We start from the raw sequence: 6,286 nt of genomic DNA, 5'->3' as shown, positions 1-6,286 counted from the left end.
TATATATATATATATATACATACATATATCTATATATTTTGATAATTTGAAGAAAGGTGGAGAAGGTACGTGCATGTGTGTACATTCTTAAAAAAGGAGATTTTTGTCATTTTTAGATTTTTGGGATAGTTGTGAGTGCAAGAATTTGCATGAATATTTTGGATAGGGTTGTCCTTGATAGATTGCTTGCGTCACATGCTTAATTCATCAATTCTTAGGAGCTAGCATTTTGAGCCAATAAACCTTTGCATTAGGACTTGAGCAAAGGAATTACAATTCTTCTAAGTGAATATCGAGTTGTCTTTGCTGCTCTACCTACTTAATATGAACTCATAGCCATGTAGTCAGGAAACATTTTTTTGCCCCTATGTCTTGGCCTGATGTAATGCCCTATCTCGAGTAGATTGACTTGTACTTGTCTAAACTCATTGTGAGGACCATATAAATCTTGACCTAGTATTTGGGTTGTGTTTGGTTGTATGACTGGCCTTGTCATGGTTCATAAGGATGAAAAAATTTTATTCCCTAATTTTTTTGCCTCTTTTTGAAACTATAAATACTCGAAATGGTTGTGATACATATCAATTAATCATGTAAGTATACATGTTGATCAAGTAAAATGCTGATTATGAGCCTGCACATTGATTCACAAAAAAATTTGTCCCTGTATTTCTAACAGAGAAAGTTCTAATTTACTAAAATTTTGAATCTAGTTTGAAGGTTGAGTTTGCAGAGAAGAAAGTTCTAAAATCCTAATGCAATAAGAAAAAGTTAAACTAGATTTTGTGAAGTTTTTCAGATATGAAAGGTCTGACACCAATCTAATGGTTTCTTGATATTTTCTTATGAAATCCATACTATTGTTGATAACCTTTAACATGTCCTCCTTAGCATATATAGGTCATAAGAAGATTTGGAATCATATTACTGTGAAGGGGACTTAACCATGTGGCATTTCTCATGAATCTTGTTGTCCCTTATTCAGGTTGTAATTGTCTAATGATAATATGTCTATTCCATGAGGCTATGTGATCTAACCTACTTGTTCTTCTGGGCGATGGTTAGCAGTCCTAAATCACAAGGGATTTTAATATTTTTTTCTAGTCAGATTCAAAGTAAATTAAAACTAGACATTTAAGAGATCGACATAAGGAATCCAAGCACAGAAAAGAGTGTTTATAAAACAAAATTTATTGAAGAAAACATTGAGAAAATTATATGGCTTACATTACTTGAGTATGAAAATAAGATTAACTACTATGCAAGAGAAAAAAAATATGAAAATTATTATTGCGAGCAAAACTAGTAAAAAATTCAAGAAATAAAAAAAAAAAACTCAAACCTGGGAAAATTAGTCCTTGCAATATACCATAATAGGGTTTAGGGCATCCAAATAGGCTAAAATAGTATTCCAAAATTTATTTTTGCATACAGGGAGCATCCACTTTGCTCCGTGTAGCGATGTGGGCATGCCATTCTCTTTTGGAAATCAACATGTGTGCGCTGGTTTCGGGTGCAGGTGAGCCAAACCAAAACTCCTTTCTTTCCTCTTTTGGCTCCCACTTTACCTCTTTTGCTCCCCAAGTTGTTTCATCTTTAATAATCTACAAAACATAATAATATACTTTCTATAAATGTAATAAAACATGAATTTACATATAAGAAAATCTCACATATTTTGCTACATTAAAATGCCTAAACTTACCTACTTGTCATCATGTAATCTCATATCTAACTGAGACTTAAATCATATTCATATCTTTCATATGAGACTTTTTGATTTTCTAACTAGAATATATAAGTGAAATAGAAGATGTGCAAATGCCATTTTAGGGTAGAATTTTTATTAAATAATAACCTAACCCTTTCCTTAAGTTGTCTCGTTCTGAGCTTAAGCTTATCACAAAAACACTTAATCAAGTGTGATTGAAATAGTTTCATTTCCCAAAGATATTCTTAAGAATTTCTTTAATATCAACTCAAAATCACTTTATGTTTTTTTGAATATAATATCATAAAAAATTCCTTAAGAGAGATTTTGAGTCTTATTAATTAAGAAAGACTTTAGACACCAATGTTTTATTTTTTATTCTCATCTCAAGTTTCTTATCAGGGAGACTAACAATTTGTTTTGATTTTTCTTTTGAAGCACGCTTCTCATAGTTTTTTTTTGTTTCATTTTATTTTTTATTTTTTTGTTAACTACACTGAGAATTAATATATCTGGTTTAACACAATTTTTTAAGGATTTTGAATGTATAATCTTTCTTAATTGATATCTCATATGCATCTTAATGTGAGCATTAAAACATTATAATCAATTCGAAAAGCAATGACTCAAATAAATTGGCTGATTTTATAATTAAAAAGATTAAAGTATCTACAGTTAAATACTTTTATTTTAATCAATAACAAGTGCTCAACCTAGCCTTCTTGCAAAAAAAGAAAAATGGAGAAAAGTGGAATTTCAACATTGCGAGTGTTACCATATGATTGTTGCTAGTTTGTTTAGGTACCGTTCCAATAGTTCTACTTCACAAGAAGAAGTTCTCTTATGTTGTGATTAAGTCCAACATCCCCATCCTTGATAGCCATCCCTATTAGTTCCCCAAAGTTAACACGAATCTTTGGTTTGCACAGGACAGGCAGGCTTCGTGCATAAGGGAGGTAAAAAAAAATGGTAAGTTAACTATCTTCATTTACGAGGCAGAAACTTTTAAACTTGCGGAACCATGGCATTTCACTATTGTTTGAAAGTTTCAGTTTGAGCATCCAAAGATGGATCTAATTCATAAGTTCTTTGATGGAATGAAGTTGCTCAGTGAATGGAAAATATTTCTTTTTTATAGTAGGGCTAATTCACCTTTGTAGAGAGGAAGACTATGCTACTATATTTTCCAAAAAGTTGCTAAGGATTGAAAATACTTACATGAATATTCTCAAGGGGCCCCGTAATTTTGATCCCTAATCTGAGCCAGCTATTATCCCATTCTGGTTTAAGTTCCTAGGCGTAAAGTTACGTATCTTCAACAAATGAATATTTTTCTCAATTAGAGCATTCTTTGACAAACTACTAAAACTTAATCATCTCAAATTTTGGTTGAGAGGGATATCATTCATCCTGTTGGACATGACATTTGGATTGGTTCCCCTCATAATGGGTAATGATAACAAGTGGTTGTTGAGCAGCAACCTTATTACCGTAGTGAATGTTGTATGCTTGGACAATTATTGAGAATATGTTATATTGCACACCGATATCTTAGAAAATTTATGACCATGAATGTATTTGATGAAGATGAGGAGGAACAAATTGCACCAAAGAATAAACATTTGGATGACTTGGTCTAAGTGGAGGCAACTAAACAGAATACCTAATAAAACATAGAGACTACCTTTCAAAATCTTTCGAACGATATAAAACATTTACTTAAGAGTGATATCATGCAAATAGGTCTCTAAAAGTCATGATGATCAATATGGGGTGGTATGAAATCCCCCTCTTCGTAAATGCTGATTATACAACTGTCAGGTATGACACTTTAGGGAAAAAATATACCACGCCACCAATCTCTTAATTATTTTAATAATTATATGTGGCATTGAGTTTACCTAGTGGTAGCGTAAAATGCCAGGGGATTTCCATCTCTGTCTGTAGCAAAGTTGTATTGGATAGTGATCCTTCTATTTCCTCATTTACAATGGCTGGGCTCTGAGTAAGTTTTTCTTTCCAAATTATTGGCTCACCCCCTGCCATGAGCTTTGAGCAAATGATCAACAATAATTTCATATTTGTCTTTGTTGAAGGCTCTAGCAAACAGTTGTAGGCCCTCTAATATATTAATTTTCTCGCCATTGACTTTTCTTGAATACCGGAAAGACTGTCATATGATAGCCTGCTAGTCATAGGTCCTTCTAGTGCTAGATGGTTTATGATCCGTGTGGTGTATGGATCCAGTGTGAAGATGCGTCTCTCCAACTCGTCTTCCTTCAGATCAAAGTTCTCTATCCCAAGGATATGATACACCTCGCTAGGGGTAGACTGTAGAATTTGAAACTCAAATTATGGAAAATATTCATCCATGGGTTGCTGCCGGAGCTCCTGCCCCTCCGTCCTTCGACTCTCTTCAATCCCTTGTTCATATTTCTTCTTTGAGTATGGGCCAGCCCTATTTTTATTTTAGTCAGTCCTGCTATGGAGGCACAACTACTACTGATTTCATTTTTCCTCCATCGGTAGTCAGTCTCTGGCTTGTCTGCTCCATCTTCCTTTTTATGGCTTTCTGAGGTCTAAGACAAAACTCTAAGAAAGATTGCCTTCCCCTCGCTTCTTCTTGACACAAAGTTGACAGCAATATGCCACTATAGATCAGCTTAACTTGCTCCATGTCGAAATCAAAATTGATTATGGATCCTTTTTCTATGGACCTGCAGTCTAAGGACAAACATACACAATTGCAAAAAGGTAGAAATGAGTATGAGTTTGACATTTTCCTGCATAAAACATGAAAAATATAAGTGTGTCAATTTTATGTTTCTATTATGATGTGTAGAAAAGTATGCTTAAGTTCCTTTAAGTATTGCACATTTTTATGGATGACAGTGCACTTTAAAGAAGGGTAATTTTATAGTTTTCTTACAGATACAATAGGTAGTAAAAGTGGAACGAATTGAAGAAGAAATGGAGTGAAATGGAGGTGATGTTGAGCAAAAGATGACTCAAGAGACTGGAGCCGAGGCACCAGTCATTAGATGCCTCGACACTCCTACCAAGCGCCTTGGCGTCACCTTCTTGGGTGCCTAGGCGCCAATGTTCGACCCTGTAGGTGTCTAGGTGCCAGCCTACTGGTGCCAATGTGCTAGCAATTGTTTGGCAGTTTTCAACAGTTTTCCCCATTACACTGGGAGTTATTTGGCAGATATAAAGGAGGTTATTAGAGAGTTTTATCTAAGTCTTTTCATCCTAGAGGAGGATAGTAAGGTAGGGTTTGTTGTAGGGAAGATTTAGGTGAGTTTACTTAGAGATTTTAGTGAGATTTGTGAGTTTTATTGGTGAGAAGACATTCAACATTACAGCGTTGATTGGGTGATCCTTTGGGGAGGCCTTTCCAACACTATGCAAAAGGAAAAAAGCAAAGTATTGTGTACTCTTTTGTTTAATTTTTTATGTAAACACAAGTCTAGTGGATATGCTTTGTTTTAAAGATGGTTTGTGGTGTTTTCTCCATGTTTTGTGAGTAGTCTTTTTACCTTTCTCTTGTGATGATTGAGTAGGAATGGTAGGAATGAAAGATACATACATACATACATATATATACATACATACATACATACATATATATACATACATACATACATACATATATATACATACATACATACATACATATATATACATACATACATACATACATATATATACATACATACATACATACATATATATACATACATACATGCATACATATATATACATACATTTTGATAAAAGGAAGAAAGGCTGAGAAGACACATGCATGTGTGTATATTCTTAAAAAAGAGAAGGTTTTTGTCATTTTTAGATTTTGTGGATAGTTTTGTGGGTGTAAGAATTTGCATGAATATTTGGATAGCGTTGTCCTTGATAGCTTACTTGTGTCAGATGCTTAATTCATCAATTCCTAGGAGCTAGCATCTAAAGTCAGTAGATCTTTGCATTAGGACTTGATCAAAGGAATTACCATTCTTTTAAGTGAATATCGAGTTGTCTCTGCTGTTGTACCTACCAAATATGAAGAATTGGTAGCCATGTCATAAAACATTTTTTGGCCCCCATGTCTAAGCCAGATGTAATGTCTTACCCCAAGTGGATTGACCCGTACCTGTCTGAACTGACTATGAGGACCATATAGATCTTGATCTGGTATTTGGTTGGGTTAGGTCGTATGGCCGGTGCTGTGTCATGGGTCATATGGATGAAAAATTTTTATTCACTAAATTTTTTGCCTCTTTTTGAAACTTTAAATGCTCAAAATGGTTGTGAAGCATGTCAGTCAATCATGTAAGTATGCATGTTGATCAAGTAATATGCTGATTATTCATTCACATATTAATTCCACAAAGAGTTTTGTCCCAATATTTCTAACGTAGAATGTTCTAATTTACTAAACATCTGAATTTAGTTTGAAGGTTGAGTTTGCTGATAAGAAAGTTCTAAAATCTTAATGCAGCAAGAAAAAAATGAAACTAGATATTGTAAAGTTTTTCAGATATAAAAGTTATGGCACTAGTCTAATGGTTTCTCGAT

The sequence above is a fragment of the Phalaenopsis equestris genome, unplaced genomic scaffold (genome assembly GCF_001263595.1).
Source record: "Phalaenopsis equestris unplaced genomic scaffold, ASM126359v1 Scaffold000070, whole genome shotgun sequence".
NCBI lineage: Eukaryota > Viridiplantae > Streptophyta > Magnoliopsida > Asparagales > Orchidaceae > Phalaenopsis > Phalaenopsis equestris.
Note: the sequence above shows the minus strand (reverse complement) of the source record.